Genomic DNA, 15,723 nt, shown 5'->3' with positions numbered 1-15,723 from the left:
CGTTGAAGAGCGTAGGGCTGAGGGAGGACCCCTGGGGGACTCCGCAGGTGGTCGGTGTAGGGTCGGAGAGGTAAGCGGAGAGTCTGACCCGCTGCGTTCTTCCCAAATCATAACACATCGTCAATGTATCTCTTCCATAATAATATATGGTTTGGTGTTGTTAAATATTTTGTGCTGTTCATGATGGTGTACATAGAGCCCTGCCACACACTGGGTGAAGGTGCTCCCCATGCTGGTCCCATTCTGTTGGCGGAATAATGTCTCCTCCTAGCGGAGGAAATTTTTCGGTAAATGCCAATCTGCAGCATTCCAAGACTACATGTCTGGGTGTATGGTGAGGCCATTTGTGTTAAAAAAGGACCTCCTCTATGATGTTTAGAGTCTCTCTGTGGGGTAAGCTGGTATAGAGGCTTTCCACACCCAAGCCAATCAGTATGCAGGTGGTGGGATCGAAGTGTAGGTCCTGGAGGAGGCATAATACTGCCTTAGTGTCCTGTAGATAGGTCCCTGTTCCTTTTATTAGCGGACGAAGGAAAGCGCCCACGAACTTGGAAAGAGCTTCCAGGATGGATCTGATACTGGAGTTTATAGGTCTTCCAGGTGGACTGTCCAAGGATTTATGTATTTATGGTATCTTATAAAAATACAGTGTCATCGGATTGGTATTCACCAAAAAATCTCCTTCTTTCTTCGTTATCTAGTCGTGTGCTGTTGACTCTTCCACCAGGCTGGCGATTTCAATACGTAGGCATTCTGTTGGGTCTTCTGTTATTTGTATGTAATTCCTCTTGTCGTCCAGAAGTCTAAAGCACTCTGCGATATGCGTTGGTATTTTGGAGAACAATTGCTCCCCCCTTGTCATCAGGTTTTATCGTGATTTTTCTTTCATTAGCCAGCAGTTGAATTGCTTCTTGTTCCATCCTGCTGGTGTTGTGGAAAATCTTTATAGACCTGGGGTCTATTTCGCTCACTTCTTTGAGAACGACTTATTCAAAAGCCAGTAGTACTACTGGTAGGTTCTCTGAGGGTGGGGTAAAGTGGGATTTCCGGTGTGGTCCTGTGTCACTCTCCAGGGAAAATATCGGAGGTTTGTCTTTGAAGAAAACATGCAACCTAATCTTGCGGATAATTTTGTTTAGTTCACAGCAGAGTTTGAACTTGTCCATGTTCGGAGTAGGCACAAAACCCAGCTCTTTCTCTAGGACTGTTTGTTGGGTTGGCGTCAGGATGGCGTCTGATAGGTTCAACACTAAACTGGGTGGTTACTGGTTATGGGGTTGCTTCTCATATTCCTCCTCGTGTACTCCAGTGGTTGTGCCCTTTGTGCTTGTTGTCCTCTTCTGGTCTTGCCTCTTTGTGGTCCTTTGCCTCTTCCTAAAAAAGACTGTCCTGTCTGTTCAGGTTGTTGTCCTTGTTCCCATTATGAATATGGTTGTTGTTGGTAGGGTTGTTGCTGAAAATGTGGTGGTCCGTAGAAGAGAGGTGGGGGCATGTTGTAGGGTGGCAGCCCTTGGTAAGGTGGCCAACCGAATCCTCGACTGTTCCTTATGCGTCCACCCCAGGTACGTTGGTTCCTGTTGGTGTTGTTATGGCTGTAGCCTGAATCTGCATTGTCTGAGCCGGTATCTGAGCCGCCAGTGTCTGTGTTATATCCAGGGTTTCTGCCAGATGGATTATAGTCTTCCCTTATATAAGGGTAGACCTTCTTGTGTGAATAGGATTTGTGGTCATTCTTAAATATCTGGTACTTAGTCTCCTTGAGGCTCACCTTGAAATCTGTCATTGTTTTATTTAGTTCTTTTAGGCGTTTTTCAGCTCTGTTACAGTCTGGTAAGATTTTAAGCGTACTTCCATGGTGTGTATTTCCTCCTTCATTTTCTCGGACAGACGAGCTGCTGTCTTGATGATTAACACTAACCAATCCCTGGTATAGTGCCATTAAATGAGCAACCAATCCTTCGTAAAGGTTTTGTCTTTCTGGAAAATGAATCGTTCATTTCGTACTATTAATCCTCGTAGTGCGGTATTTGCCCTGAGGTATTCAGTTATCATAATACCATTGATCATGGTTTTTATTTGGTTCCTTCTCAATTCCGTCGGTTCGTCCCAAACCCGGCTAGCTTCATTTGAGTTTCTGTTAGGTGTTTCAGCTAAGGGTAATCTAGGTGAGATGATTCTTTCTACGTCTTCCTCAGAGAACGTGAGACCAGTTACTTCAGTCATGTTTGCAAAAAAGTGTGGTTATCAGGTATGTACAGTATGTCAGTGTGGGGGATTCGTGGTGACTCCCACAGCTGCGCGCTGTAAATTAGCCACTCAAAAAAAGGGGGGGAGGTAGAGGGTATAAAGCTATGTTCACCCTAATTTCAGTAATGAACACAGAAAAACCAGAATACCGGTATAGGAACCTAGCTATGGGTGACGAGAGTAGGGGTGGGCACCAAATTCCGCTCCGCTCTTGGAAATTGCGATAATTTAACATTTTCACGTTTCGCGTAGAGCGCGAAAATGCCAACATTTCTGCGATCTGCAGCGTACCGGAGATTTTTTTTCATGCTCCGCTTTGAAAATACGTTCTCGTGCGCGGGATCGCCTTACCAGGATCCCCGCATTCGCCGACAAGTTTTCCAGATCCGGTCGCGTGCTCCACGAGATGTTGGTAGCCGTTTGCGCTATCTCGCGTGAGTTCGCACCCGCGATCACATCATTCATCTCGCGATCATGCACCGTGAGAGTATGAGATCTGGAACACGTCATTCTCCACCGCGAGCGAGAGCGTGAGGATGCGAATACGTCATATCAAACGTGACAGGGAGCGAGAGAACCCAAACACTCATATCCAATGCGACAGGGAGCGAGATAACATGAACATGTCCTTTTGGATGCACTATCGACATCCGACGGAAGTAAGGTGACGCTCGAGAAAATTTTGAAGCCTAGGCCTGCAAGCTTGTCTGGCCTTGTCTGCCAACAGGCCTGCTTTAATCCAGTAGGCTCAGAGCAGGTAGCCACAGGTGCATTAAACATGTGTTTCTGTGTGGTCTGATGAATTTAGACATCATTTAGGGCATGGATGGCATTGGATTGAGTTGGGAAATGTGTTTTTGGGGTGTGGTTTATGTTGTTGGATGTCTTAAAGACATGCCTTTGTTGTGTGTCTCTGGTGTGTGATGTTGGTGTGCAATGCATGCACCCTGCAGACCTTTTTTTTGGCCTGTGTATTTTCGTTTTTGCACTTTATTGCATTAAAAAGGCAGAACAGTGTGCTTTAGCATGCATCCTTTGCCTGGCTTTTATAGGCCTTTTGTCAGTTCATGGTGTTTCCCAGGCCTCCTGCTTGTTGCTTGTGATTTGTGAGTGTCCATGTGGCTGGTGGCCTTTTTTGTGGTGGGAGTTAGTACTGTCCTGGTTTTGCCATAGAGGTTTGCATGGTTTTCCTATTGGCTTACTGCGTCCATCCATCCATCCCCTTTGCCAGCAGAAGCTCCATGAATGATGTGATGCTCAAATTATTTAATGCCATATAAGTTCCACCCCACATACATTACATTTGTATTTTGGTGGTTCTTATTCTCTTTCCTATTCTTCCTGAGAGTGTAGTGTGTACACAGTAGCATAACATATCCCTTGTTGTCAAAGTCCCAGAAATGGCTAGACTATATCTTCTTTTGTTTGTTTGCTTGTACTAGTACAGTAGTAACTGAACCACAAAAACAAATGCAAGATTTCACTGATGTTCTTCTCCTGGCTTATTTGCTTTTAGGTGCACAAAAAGCCAGAGGAGGAGGTGTCATCATCATCACCCGTTGTACTACCAGCCAGACAGAAGCCCTGCTGAGCATCACGTCCACATGTGACCACAGCTTGTGCACCTGCATCCTGCCTGACATCTGAAGAAGATGGCCTCAAAGAAAGGTACCAGGTCCAGTACCAAGAAAGTTGCCGGTGAGAAGAAGGAACAGAAAAAGGAAGTGCCACTAACCACGACTGGTGTGCCGGCCAATGTATTTTTGGGACCAAAAAAATTATGCATGCAGCAACGTTGTCCGGGAACCAAGCTGGGAGCAGCACCTCAGCACCAGCGGTCCAACCCCACCAACCTAGGCCCAAGCCCTTGAGTGTCGCAGAGGTAGCCAGTCTACTAACAAGCAGCCATGTTGAAATGTCATTATCACAAAGTAGTACACAATCAACGCAGGTGGAAACTCAGCAGATAAGTGTGCAGCAGCAGCCGCAACAACAACAGCAGCAGCCACAAGAACAGCAGCAGTCGCACAACAGCAGCAGCTGCAAGAACAGCAGCAGCCGCAAGAACAGCAGCAACCGCAAGAACAGCAGCATCCGCAAGAACAGCCCACAATAGTAGTTGTTGCTCCTGAAGTAGGGGCATTTCAGGAAAACGAGCTTCCTGCAGACAAACTGGAGCAAACCACTGTTTCGGAAGATCTATTGTCTTCCAGACCAACAGCAAGGAAAAGGAGGCTTAGTCCATCATCTTCTTCTTCAAGCCCCGCTTCTGATGATCGTGATGCCACTTGGCAGCCACCAGCTCAGTCTGAGAGTGATGTACGCCACAAGACAATGCTTCTGAAAAGGAAGGTTCCAGAAAAACGTAGAGTTATGGAGGTAGATGTACAAGAGGGGAATGATGTTGATGAAGACGAGCCAGTCATCACGCACATCACTCCAGCCCCAAAAGGGATGGAGACCAACATTCTCACCCAATCCAGAAAGGCTGCTGCCGAGAGGGATGTAGCATGGATACCACCAACACAGGTTACACCACCACGAACTCCAGATGCCATATTTTCAAAGGCCCGGCAGGGACCTACATCCAGCTCAACCATCTCAGTAGGTAGTGATAGTAGAAGTCACAGTGTAGTTGCACAGAGTCACATTCCAAGCACACTCTCCAGTTCATCTGGTATTGAAAGTGGCACATCCAGCAGTGCCAGAAAGTTCTCCTCCCCAGTTTGGGACTTCTTTTTGGTTAGCACTAAGGAGAACGTTGCTATATGCTCAATTTGTCGACATGGTGTTCGGCGGGGTAAGCTTGGTACAAACTATGGTACCAGAGGCCAAACAAGTCATCTCAAAATACACCGCATTATTGTGTGGGAAAATCATCTACTTCACTTACAACAAAGTAAAAAAAGATCAACCCATTGATGTTGGGCATGAAGAATCAGGGGACGATATTATTGCGGTGAAAGGTGAAGAAGAGAAAGGCCCAGTCCCCAGTAGTGTAGTGGTACCGCACATGCCCACATCCTCCTCAGCAAAATCTCAGTGGCACCGCAGTAAGAGCCATACTCAGAGTCAGGCTGAGACACCAAGGCGACCAAGTACTGCAATGAAACAAAGTGCGTCGTTGAGCCTAAGCCTAAGTGGGTTAATGAAAACAACAGCACCAAAAAGGAAAGTAATCCAGCCTACCATTGAGAGCATGCTTAGGTTGGAGGGGCAGTTCCAACGCAACCACCCAACGGCACAGTTGTACAATGCGAAGCTGGCTAAAATGTTAGCGCTGGACCTTCTCCCTTTTTAATTTGTGGAAGGGGTGGGTTTCCTTGAATTTGTGTCAGCCATCTGCCCTAAATGGAAGGTTCCCAGCCAGTCCTATTTTACAAGAATTGCTGTTCCGGCACTACATCATGATGTGCTGGAATTGGTTGGACAAGCTTTTCAGCAGAGTGCTGTTCACAAAATCCACCTGACAACAGACATGTGGACCAGTTGCCAAGCCACAGATTACATGTGCATCATTTCACACGTGATCTCTTTTGTGGGGGTTAGAGATAAGCTATCTGAAGGAGGTGCTGTTGACACAGCTGAGAGGTTTACAGCTACACGGAAACATGCGACTGTAGCCATGTTCGCCATGGAGAAATCTCATACTGCTGTAAACATTTTGGAAGAGTTTCGCAACAAGGTTTTTAAATGGCTGCACCCAAGAGGGCTTAGTATTGGTTTTGTTTCCACAGATAATGGTAGTAGTGTACTTACGGCCAAGGAGCTTGGTTCCTGTTTCAGGGTTCCATGTTTGGCGCACTGCATTAATATTATAGTTCAAGACTTTCTGAAAAAAGAACCCATAGTCAGCAACTTACTGACCACTTGCCGAAGGATATGCACTAATGTCAGCCATTCTTTTAAAGCTCTGAAGCAGCTGAGGATCATTCCATGTAACTATAAAATGACAGTCAAAGCACTCATCCAGGAGGAAGCAACACGTTGGAACTCAACTTATTACATGCTTGATCGTCTGTTTGAGCAGTACAGGCCACTCAATGAATATGTCATGCGAAGAGGGGATGCTACTGTTAAAGCAATGACCCTTCAGATGGACCAATGGTTCCTAGTTAAATGCCTGACTGACATGCTTCATCCTTTTGAAGTCTTCACACGTGAAGTCAGCAAGGAGGACTGTACTGTGGGCCAAGCTATCCCATTATTGCAAATGCTGGAGCATCAGCTGAAGGCGGTGTCTGAATCATACAAAGGTGTAGAGGAAAAAAAAGAAGCCTATGAGTTGGTGGAGAGCTTAGCCCGTCGCTTAGCTGACAATACAAGGGTGCAAAATAAGATTTTGTCACAAGAACATTACATTTCTGCCACAATTCTGGATCCACAAACAAAATTGGCACTGAAGACATTTATTCCGTCTTCAGAGATGGATGTTGCCCGCTACAAAAATTGGATAGCTGAGGCAGCGAGTAAGTTAGAAAATGAATGGCTGCTAATTAAATTTAAAAGCCCACTAGATTAACCCACAACAAGTACTGCAGCAGGGCATCCGGCATCAAGTACAACTTCGGAGGCTGGGGCAGTGCTTTTGACTCAGAACACTCACCATCACTATCGACAAAAGCAATAACTGGATCATTCGGCCCAGTAGAATCTTTACAGGATTGGTATTTACATTTAGGCATTGGTAAATGCTGATGCACAGAGAAAAGTCCTGGAAAAAAGTTTAGCACCCCTGAACATTGAGCGGATGGTCCAGGCCTATCTGGACAACCCAACAGAGGTGTACATTGATCAAAACCCATTGCGGTATTGGTATGGGAAAAGGGCCCAATGGCCACTGCTCAGCAGGCTGGCGATAAGCTATCTGGCTTGCCCTGTCACGAGTGTCTCTTCCGAATGTGTTTTCAGTGCTGCTGGTTTCATTGTAACAGTGAGAAGGACCAGTCTCTCTCCCAAAAACGTGGAGAGGTTAACAATGATCAAAATGAATCAGCACTTAATACCACCAAATTACAAAATACACGAATCAAGGGAGGAAGATGAGGACAGCGGCTCAGGTGACGGAAGTAGTGTATTACATGATGATTACCTACTTCTGGTTGGACCCCCAGAGTTTGAGGATAAGCTATACTTCCCTGACAATTAGGCTTGCACTTACTGTCTTCCTCCCTTATTTTCCTTTATTTGTGTGTCTGTCTTTCCGGTTACAAACTTTAAATCACAAAAAATCCATCACCACCGTCTTCTACTCTTTTTATTTCATTATACGAGTTTCAGCTGCCTGCATTTCACAGTACATTCCTCCAAATCTAGCTCCTCCACTCCATCCTCCTGAATCTCCCTAAATCCATTGCCCAAGTCAAGACAGATGATGATTGGATGATGCAAAATAGAAGAAAAAATAAAATCTTTCCTAGTCCCTCCAAAAGAAGTGGAAGATGATGACTACTATAGCTATCCTCCTTTCTGGGCCGAGAGAGACTGCCCATTAACTGAAAATGAGATGGAACAGGTAATGAATGATACCATGCATTGGATGCAGACTGAGTGATTTTGTTGTTGTTTGTTGTGCATGAAGTTATTTCATTGTGCACTATTTATAATAATCAACATTCTACACATTAAAAGTAACTCAAGACAATTTTCCCCTTCTTGCAACTATTTTTAATAAGAAATGTGTGCTTCTACTGCAGCTTGATACATTGCTTTTGATTGAATACAGGAAGGAGACTCAATCTGTACACTGCACACTGAGTATGACAACAGCACCGTCCATGATGATGATGGTGAGAGAGAAGGCCCCTTAACTTAGGATGAGAAAGAACAGGTAATGAAAATGAATGGCATGCATTGGACACCTGACTCTGAGTGATTGGTGTTTGTGTTTTGGTTGTTTGTTGTGCATGAAGTGAAGTCAACGTGTACTAGTCTTAGTGTACACACTAAAGAGTGACTCAAGCCAATAATATTTCTACTCTTGTTGTTTAATAACAAAATTGTACTTCTACTGCAGGCCCGATCTTTACAGTCAGTCAGTACAAGTATTGGAGATGATTGATGGAATAATAACAAGTCAGGACATTTCATGAGTGGAATAAAAGATAAACAAGTCAATAACAACCGCAGCCGACCTATATGTCTGTATAGAAGTGGAGTCCAGTGTAGCGGTGGTATGAGTGTGGTGCATTAATTTAGTCACTTAAATTGTAAAATGCTATGTTTATGGATATGTGCTTTGTCTAACTCTTTAAAAAAAATGCACTCTAAACGGAGGATGTGCTAAGTGACGTGCCGTCACTCTGGGCCTGCTCTGTCCAGTTGTTGTTGTAGGTCAATGCTGGAAATAGACTAGAGTAGAGATGATGCATACAAGCCGCCTCGGAGAGTGTTCTTGTTGCACTACACCATAACTTGTGTATTTTTTCAACTTTGTTTCTCAATAATATCCCTTTTGTTTTTCCATCTGCAATTACAGGGGGGGCCTTACCCTGTGCTACACATGGGAAAACAATGCACACTTACCTTACAAATAAATCTACATTTGCCAGGCAGGCAGTGGTGACACCCAAGATTGATGGACGAGAGGACCAAGAGGAATGCCGAGATGCAAATCCACATTTTTAACCAGGATAACACAGTAACAGTATCAACTTTCATAATCTTTTAAATAATTTGATTCATTTGTTTGTCTACAATCTTTACAACACTGTGTTCTTCATGTTGTTATTATTATCATTAGGTTTGCTCTCTGTTTATGATTCATCCCTACCAATATTTAAAAATTGTATTTCCTATCTGTAAAAGTAAGCCCGGAACAACTGAACAAAAACTGTATGTAATCCGGGTCTCCTTAGCAATCATCATCATGCATGTATTTCCTTTTTCGCCCTTAACATATTGATTAACCCTGGGCAAAGCACTACGCTACGCTCGCGTAGTTTGCGAAGTTTGCGCAACTTCGAACTACGCGAGCTGCACGTAGCACAGTGCGAACACGCGCAGTGCAGCGTAGCATAGTACAGCGGTCATTTTTTGCTTGTTCGCGGTCCTCAACGTCATGTTCGCGACCGCGAGCAAGCAAAATGACATCCCGGCGAGATTCTCAATGCGGGGAGGTCAGGTTTCTCATTGCGAGTGGTCGTGCATGCTCGCGAGGAAGGTCCAACCTACCTTCACCAACATCCTATTTTCTTGTGCAAAGTTCTGTATGTGAAAAATCCCTACAACAGTAGTAGTTTGTCCTATCCTATCAAAATAGTAAAATCTGGTTGTACATTTGTTGGTGGGAATTGTCGAAAAGCCTCAAGATTAACAAAGACTCAAGATCAATAAGAATAGAAGTATTACAAGAGGACAACTCAAAGGACTGGACTCAATGGCTAAATCTACTGGGGAATCTGAGATTTATTTAAAACCTTTTAAATAACCTCATCGCTGCGGCACCAATTCCAAAACAGTGCTGAGATTTCAATCGCTGGCGTGGTCATGACGGCTCCCGGCCGTCATCAGCACACGCCCACCGTGACTCATGACGGCCGGGAGCCATCATGAGCATGGAAGAGGATAAATAGTGGCCAACTGGGCAAGCTTAGCTACAGACAGACTAACAGTAGTAATACAGAGAGTCATCATAGCATAGACAGTTAGAGGCAGGGATAACAAGAATTTAGAAACAGATAGTCCAGATCAAAGGATAATTGTTGGTAAAAAATAGCATTAGGAAACGGAAACAATAGTTCGGAAAAAATATGGTGCAGTAAAAGTTTGCGAATAAGAATTATTAATATTAAAAACAAGAAGACTTACTAGGGCCAGCAGAAGAGCCCTCGTCGTTGTCCTCCTGTTGCTGTTCTGCTCCTCCCGCCGACTGCGACCCTGTCTGCCCGCCCCTGGCGCTGAACATGAAAGATATAAAAAAGAGACAAACATTGATAATTGGTGTGAAACAAATCAAATATTTTTAAAGGACGGGTAAAAAAACATTCATGTGAACAACAATTGCAATAAATAAATTGACCGATCTGATCTGGACAACAAGTAGTATCGGGGGATTTGTGGATCAACTACTTACTATTTATCAACACTAATCCAGTCTTCCATTCTGATTCCAGAATACTAACTAAGCCTAAGTAGTACGTACCACCTGACCTAGCCCACCTATTCCAGGCATGCCAATTGTACATTAAGTATGCATTTCCACTTCTTTTAGTCCTCAACAATGCATGAATGGTCAAATGGAGGACACATGACTATATTTTTGCATACACCAAATTTTTGGTTGATTGATTGATGCTGATGTTCTGCTAGTGCTAAGCCTATTACCACTCATTGAACAAACTAGAAAAGGTTCTACTAAAGACTGGGGTACTAGCAGCACGTGACGTAACAGAGGGGGCATCACGCATATCACAAAAAAATTACAAACTCATACAAAGTAACTAAACCTAAGTATCAATCTGCCCCTATATCTTAGTGACAGGACAAAGTAAGGACTAGAGTCACTATAGCATTACGTAACTTAATTTCTCTAAAATAAACTCTTACATAATCACGCTAAGCGAGCGCAAACACAAAGTTGCAAACAAGTAAGATTAGTAGCACAGAAGAGCACCTGTGTCATAACAATCACAGAAGACTTTTAAACGTAATTTACCTGTAATGTAAGCAGCAGCATTCTAGCTGGTTGGGAAAAAAGATATTCGCAATATATGACACAGAGCAGAAAAACAGACACAAAGTAGTAATAATTAAATAGTTAATCACCAAGACCCGGGACCTCCACTCCTAGCAGGTCCAGCAGATCCTGCTCCCCGTCCAGGATATCGGACTACCGGTGTGTCAATTGGTTCTGGGTGCGCCGGACCCCAGAGCAGTGAAACACTGCCCGGCGCACCTTCCCCCACCGCTGCCGACGCTCCCGGAGCCCGTACCCGGACCCAGGCCTGCCACCTGCTACCAGGTTTAAGGGGAGGTGGCGCTACACAAAGAAAACCAGTGCAGCCAACTCCACCTCCCCAAATAAGGCCTGTGCCTGCACCCCTTGTGGGCGCTGGTTGCGGCTCTGGCTCCTGCGTCGAGCCCTTTGCCTTTCCGACATGGTTCTGGGGTGGACGGGGCGGGAAAGAAAAGGTAAGAACATTTAAAAAATAAGTAAAGAAATGAAAAGAAATCAGGCAATAGAAAAAGAGTGAAAAAGTAGTTAAAAACACACAAAAAGTAGACAAAAACAAAAAATATAGAGAGTAGGAAAAGAGTCAGAGAGATAATAAATAAAAAAGATCAAAAAAAGTTTCTAGAAACAAAGGATTCAAAAGATAGATGGAGGATTCAAAAGCAGGCTCCAGAACCATAGCAATAGAGTGAAAAATAAGATGGCTGCGCCCATTGCGAACGCGTGGGCAAGTTCGCAAAAGGTGCTGTGAACACGTAAAAGCTTTCCCGAACAGGAAATACGTATCGCGAACGGGCCTGAGCATGCATTGCGCGACCTGGAACAGGAAATAAGCATCGAGAGCGGGTGGGACAAGTGAAAACAAGATAGTCGCGCCCATAGGTGACCTCATGGGCAAGTTGGCGAGACATTTCCAACGCGATCACGCATACAATTTCACGAACAGGCGGGAAAAAAACGATATTTACGCTTGTTTGCGGAGATTTTTGAAATTTTCGCGATAGTTTGCGAAAGTCAATTTCACAAATTCCACCCACCCCTAGACGAGAGACCTCTACTCAAGTCGAGTTAGACAGTCTGCTCAAGCAAGCAAGCAAGAAAGATTACTTTCTTGAGACCCCTCACTCACCAGGGTTTCCCCTTGGTGACATGCTTCATCATAGGGGTCCTCTCAATCCTCTGCGGATTGAGGAGTGCTGTGACTTGCGGAATTACATAGAAGCACTTATTTGAAAAAATGTGTTGTGCAGTGTTGTGGAGTGGAAAAAAAAAGATGTTCAAAATACCTGGCTAGTGGGCAAAGTAATTTTATTCTAACTCCTAGTCGGTATGTTTAAAAGCAGGTGTACTAGAGAAAACAGTGTAACGTTAAACGTCTCTAGTATTGGTCAACATGTTTCAAGCCTCCCCAAGGCTCTTCCTTAGGACTACACAAGGACCAGCCCTGTGCGTTCCACTCCTAAGTGTCCTAAAAGTGAGGTAAATAAATAGTTAGTGAAATGTGAAGTGCCACACCTTCTATGTGTGCACTACTTGTTTAATACATACGATTTGACTCATTGGTACGTAGTATCTGTGGGAAATAAAGCAGAGCAAAATTTGAGTAACAAATGCCTGCTAGGAAACTGGCAAGGATGTATGCAACATGGTTCATTTGGTTCACACTAATGCTACTCTGTGATGTGTGAATTACATCCACTATCGTCTATTCCATCATGCCTTGCTGGTAGAAAAGCGTATGGTTAACGTCTCCTAAGGAGATCCTGATTATAGTGTTAATTTAAAAACATGGACATAGACACCACGTGACATACCACACTTAAAAATGATACAAACATCGAAATCCGATACTTTATATGAGGTTCAGTTTTGCCCTATGGTCTGGAGGGGTTGAGGGGCTCGTGGTCACACTCTGTAATGATGATAACAAAGCATGGTTAACTTAGAGCCAGTGGGGACACTGTAAATAAAAATGTGAAAGAGCCAGGCTTGCCAGGTGCTTCCGTATGTCCGCCAGAAAAACTCGGTCATGGCTGCGCTGTAAGGGAAATGGGTTTCTGTACTTACTTGAGCGGAGTAGCACCTGCCGCAAGGCAAAATGGGGACACCTGACTTATCCCTACACTACGTGGCAGGCACCATGCGGTGTCTGCCAATGGTGTAGGGATATGTAGGTGCCCCCCATGACCCACAACTTAGGGCAAGAGTGTAAGGGGGGCCCACTATGAGCATCAAAATTCCCTTTCCACCTGCCTTTTCATGGCGTGTTCACCACCATGGAAGGATCAGCGTAAAGGAACATCGTAATGCCTACTGTTGTGCCTAATAGGCATCACCACCATTGTAGCCATTGCTCCGCCTCTGTCATACCAACCGGCTCCTTGAGACCGTCAGATCCATGGCAGTCAGTTTTTATGACCACCACACATCCACCCACAATCAAAATGTAGCGGGCAGAAAAAAATTATTGCGATGATGGTGAGACCACCACCGACGGGCTGTCTGCGGCGGTCCCACAGTCATTGTAATCGGGCCCTTATTTATTATATTTAAATTACTTCCCACCTTATACCCCTATAAACCCACAACCTGCAACAGAACTTAAAAACACAAAATATTATTCATTAAAAAATAATCATTCATTCATTATAATGAAATTACTTCCCACCCTATACACCTATAAACCCACAACCCGCTAGAGAACTTAAAAACACAAATTGTGATTAAAATACATTTCATAACTACTAAAAATTTAACTAATATCGTAAGAAACATAAACAATAATTAAATAAAATGATTATATCATATAATGAACTATGAGGCTGATTACGAAGTCCGTCTGCCATCGCAACGGGGATTGGGACCACCCAACATGCTGTCAGTGGTCCCATAGTAGGTATTACAAAGTGACCACCACCATGTTGGTCTCAATGCCTATATTTTACATTGCGGCGGGTGCTGCTGGCTGCAGCACGCACCGTAATGTAAAAATGGGACAAGTTACATATCCTTGCACTACATGAAAGGCACCATGCAGTGCCTTCCACATGGTACAGGGATATGCAGGGGGGGCACCTATGGGGCCAGGGAGAAGAGTGGTCTGCTAAAGGCCCCCAATGTTCCGTTCCGGCAGCCTTTTCATGGAGGGTAAGCTGCCATGAAACAGCAGGCGGAAAGGGACATTGTAATCCCTATGACAGAGCCTGGTACGCACAGCCAGTATTGTAGGTACTACGAGCCCCTCCGCCACACCGGCGGGCTTAAGGAGCCCTTCGAATGCATGGCAGTCAGTCTTTATGACCCCCACATGTCCGCCCACCATCATAACATGGCAGGCAGTAATTTAGGTTTCGATGGCAGGGAGACCGCCACAACAGCCTGTCGGTGGCTGTCTCCCTGCCACTGTAATCAGCCCCTATATTTTTTAAATCAATATTACTTACCTTCAAATCGATATTCTTGACAATGATATTCTTGCACTCGATATTTCCATTTCACGATATTTGTCACTCAATAATATTATAGTTCAAATTTCTTTCCCCGCTTTTCTGTCTCATTACCGCCCCATGGACTTCATTATATCACTTGTAACATTGCTTAACAATTATTTAAAATATGACAGACATCTTTTCCAGCAATTCCCAAGTATATCTATGGGAGCCGTTTTCACTCCCAACCTGGCTAATATTTATGTTGATGATATGGAACAAAGATTTGTGCTCTTAGACACCAACGTGTACCGAACCAATATAAAATGCTGGAAACATTACATAAACTATATTTGCTTATTTTGATCGTCCACGGAACACATCTTGTATGATTTTATTGTATACCACAACCATGTCCAAAAACATCTGACATTTACGTACTCAACACATAAAATAGAGGTTACATTTCTGAACCTCACTGTCAAACAAAAGGAAAGCAGACTCTACACAAGCCTTTTCAGGAAACCCACGGAGAGAAACACCCTACTAGCCTACAACGACTACCCCCGGTGCTCTCCGTGATGGTTTAGCATTTGGACAATGCTTGCTTCTCCATAGGAACTGCACCCACAAGGAAGATGACTTTACAGAGGCCCACATAATTCAAGACAGACTACTATCAAGGGCTATACCAAAAAGGTGCGAAGCGAGCATTGTATTGCCCAAGGGAAGAACTACTAACCACCAAATTTAAAATGCCTGTGGAAAAATTGGTTTGTGTTACTGCCTTCTGCCTCCCTACAAACTTTGGGGCATATTTACAAGAAAGTGGAGAAGCGTGTCGTTAGGCCAAAAAGCTAACAATATGGTTTGTCACTTTAGAAACGCAGGGCTGCACCATTTTTACTAGAATATGGTGCAGCCTTGCACTGGCACCAAATTAAGCTGCCTAGTGCCAACACAGGCACCCTTGTATCATAGTGCAAGAGTGCCTATGTTGAGGGGAAGATTGTTTATTTGCAGGAAGGTCCCCCATTCTGCACATAAAAAATATTTAAATGCCATTTTGTAACTTCTGTATGTGCTGCTTAATGCAGCACACATAGAATCTGCAAAGTGCATTTTTTCGATTGATTGTTTATGTGCAGGAAGGTTCACTTGTCAGCACATAAACAATCATTGTCATTTTCCTGTTTCCATGTGTGCTGCCTTAGGCAGCACACATGGAAACAGCAAAAATGATGACAAATAAAGCATTTCTCCTTGTTTCGCCTGTTAAAGACAAGGTTTTCCCTTGTCTTAATTTTGGCACTGCCTATTCACGCTGCTCTTGCAAATAGGGGGCAGCGTGAAAATCAATGCAGTGGAACGCTC

The sequence above is a fragment of the Lissotriton helveticus genome, chromosome 3_1 (genome assembly GCF_964261635.1).
Source record: "Lissotriton helveticus chromosome 3_1, aLisHel1.1, whole genome shotgun sequence".
Lineage (NCBI taxonomy): Eukaryota > Metazoa > Chordata > Amphibia > Caudata > Salamandridae > Lissotriton > Lissotriton helveticus.
The sequence above is the reverse complement of the archived record's forward strand: the minus strand, read 5'-3'. Positions refer to the sequence as shown.